The 3,456-nt window shown below is 32.7% G+C and overlaps 1 pseudogene; it reads left to right on the forward strand.

The window, feature by feature from the left end:
* Nucleotides 1-450: 450 nt before the first annotated feature.
* LOC150025410 (uncharacterized) lies at nucleotides 451-3,132 on the forward strand (annotated as a pseudogene).
* Nucleotides 3,133-3,456: the final 324 nt, after the last annotated feature.

Consider the following 3,456-nt stretch of genomic DNA (forward strand, 5'->3'; position numbering starts at 1 on the left):
TTTAGGATTTTAATTGGATATCCTCTTTGTTATCAATCCTTTTGAAGAATATGATTTGTTTAGCACTACCATCTGCATGAAGTTGAAAATTAAACAAGAACCTCCCAAGATAACTTAATTTCTTCTATGTGTTGAGATGGATTTGTTTAGAAGTCTTATATTTATTCATAGGCTTTATATATGAAACTGTTTTGTTGAATGTCTACGTAGCTAATATGTGTGTGGTAGGTGAGTAAATAGGTTGAATTCTTTTAGTCCAAGACTAGTACCTGTGGGGCTGCAAGTTTCTCCTGTTCTTCCGGCAAAAAAAAAAGGTTAGACATTTTTTATTTTAGTCATTGTATGTTCATAGTTTAGGGAATATTTTATTGTTCTCAAATAAATTAAATAGTGATAGATTATAAGACTTTCTTTTATAGTTGAATGATGCATTGTGTTATACGACAGATTATGGATATTCGTCAAAATCGATATTGGATGTATGATAGATTTATGTCTGATAGAAAGGGATATAAAGACGCATTTTTAAAAGGAGTAGATGAATTTGTGTCCTATGCATGTGCAGAAACAAATTTGTCAAATGGAAAAATAAGATGTCCTTGTTCTAAGTGCAAAAATCTAAGGTTCTTCCATTTTGAAGAAGTTAAAGTTCATCTTTATAAGAAATGATTCATTTCCTGAATATTGGTATTGGACATGTCATGGAGAAAGTGACCCAAACATATGCATAGATACTAGTCTTGAGATTTTCAGTACACAAGAAGGATACCTCAATAGATTTGAGAGCATGGTTTATGATGTTGCTGGTCTAGAGTATGAAATAGATCATGATCAAGAAATGGATGACTCTCCAAGTATGAATGAGACTCCAAACATAGAAGCCCACAGGTTTTACGAACTATTAGATGCAGCCCAAAAACCATTATGGCCCGGATGTAATAATCACACTGAATTATCTTTTGCTGTTAGATTTTTGACAATTAAATCAGAGGGGAACATGTTTCAAAGATCTTGTGATCAAACATTAGCCCTTATGAAAGGGACACATCCTATTAGTAATCTTATTCCTAAAGATTTCTATAGGGCCAAAAAGTTAGTCTCAAAACTTGGTTTAACTACAAAAAAAATTGATTGTTGTGTTGATGGTTGTATGTTATTTTACATTGATGAAGAAATGAAGTTAAGAGAATGTAGATTTTGTCACAAACCACGTTTTCAGATACGAGGTGTTGGTAGAGATAAATACAAAGAGGTTCCTGTTAAAAGAATGCATTATTTACCTCTCATTCCTAGGCTTAAGAGATTATATGCCTCCATGAGTTCTGCTCCACATATAAGGTGGCATCATGAAAATACACGAGAACCTGGGGTGTTGTGTCATCCATCTGATGGTGAAGCTTGGAAACATTTTGATAAAATGTATCCTGAATTTGCATCTGAACCAAGAAATGTAAGGTTAGCTTTATGTTCTGATGGTTTTTCACCTTTTAATAATTCGACTCCACCTTATTCTTGTTGGCCGGTAATTATCACCCCTTACAATCTTCCTCCAGAATTATGCATGACTACTCCTTTTATGTTTTTGACATTAATTATCCCTAGGCCACATAGTCCAAAAGGTAAAATTGATGTGTATTTGCAACCATTGATTGATGAGTTAAAACAATTATGGAATGGAGAGTTGACATATGATATTTCAAGAAAACAAAATTTTATGATGAAAGCTACATTAATGTGGACTATTAATGATTTTCCTGCATATGGAATGTTATCGGGTTGGAGTACATCAGGAAGATTAGCATGTCCATACTGTATGAACCAATCAAAAGCTTTTAGATTGAAAAGAGGTGGGAAAATTTCTTGGTTTGATTCTCATCGTCATTTTTTGCCTATGGACCATTCATTCAGAAGAAATAAGGATGCATTTTATAAAAATTGAATTGAAAAGTCTCAACCTCCAAAATTTTTGACTGGGAATGAATTGTGGGAACAAGTTTGTTTTCTCCCAAAAACAACTGAAGTTAGTCCTTGTATTTGTGATGAACATGGTGTGTCTCATAATTGGACAAAACAAAGCATCTTTTGGGAGTTGCCTTATTGGAAAACCAATTTGATAAGACATAATCTTGATGTAATGCATGTAGAGAAAAACGTGTTTGATAATGTCTTCAACACAGTGATGGATATAAAAAATAAGACCAAAGATAATGTTAAGGCGAGAATGAACTTGAAGGAGTATTGTAAGCGAAGAGAACTAGAACTACAAGTTCAACCTAGTGGAAAAGTCTTAAAGCCTAAAGCAAAGTTTGTTTTGTCCAATGAACAAAAAAATATTGTTTACAAATGGATTAGTGAGTTGAAAATGCCAGATGGGTATGCCTCAAATTTTCGTAGATGTGTAAACCTAAATCAGAGGAAGTTGTTTGGAATGAAAAGTCATGATTGTCATGTGTTAATGGAGATGTTATTACCTATTGCTTTTCGTGCACTTCCCCATCAGGTGTGGAATCCTATAGCTGAATTAAGTAAATTTTTTAAGGATTTGTGTTCAACAATTTTGAGAGTGGATGATTTGTTATTAATGGAAAAAAACATCATCATTACGACATGTAAGTTAGAACAAATATTTCCTCCTGGATTTTTCAATTCCATGGAGCATCTACCTATTCATCTACCTTATGAAGCTAGAGTGGGAGGTCCTGTTCAATACCGCTGGATGTATCCATTTGAGAGGTAATTGTTTACTTCATTTAATGTACACAATTGTATATGTTAGTTATAAGTTTAGTAGTTAACAATATGCTTTTGTATAGGTACTTGAATAGGTTGAAACGAATGGTTAAAAACAAATCCCATGTAGAGGGTTCTATTTGTGAGGCATACTTAAGCTTGGAGACTTCTCATTTTTGTTCATATTATTTTGAGTCACATGTCCAATCAATGAGAACTAAAGTTGGTCGAAATGATTTTGGAGGTCAAAATGACACGAGCCAAACAACTTTATCAGTTTTCAATCATGTTGGTCGTCCAGGAGGAACTTGTAAGAGTCATTATTTGAATGAGAAAGAATTAGCTACTGTGCATTTGCATGTCCTGCTGAATTGTGAGGAAGTTCAACCATATATTGAGTAAGTATTTTAATTTTATATCTCATTTATTTATTTTTTTAATAGTTTTAATGGATATAAGAATGTATACAATTACAGACACTTTGTGCAATATTTGGAAGCATCTATTCCAAATATAAGTAGAATTGATATTGATGGGAGAATTGCATCCGAATTTCCATTTTGGTTTCGAACATATGTAAGTATTATACACTTTTCTTTTGAATAGTTTTATTAATTATGAAAAATAATGATTTTGGGATTTTTATTTATAGGTTCATGATAGAAATAACTTAGTACAAAATCAACATTTGCATCACTTGGCATGGGGTCCCCAAAAAAAGGTTCA

The sequence above is a fragment of the Phaseolus vulgaris genome, chromosome 8 (genome assembly GCF_051622355.1).
Source record: "Phaseolus vulgaris cultivar YP4 chromosome 8, ASM5162235v1, whole genome shotgun sequence".
Lineage (NCBI taxonomy): Eukaryota > Viridiplantae > Streptophyta > Magnoliopsida > Fabales > Fabaceae > Phaseolus > Phaseolus vulgaris.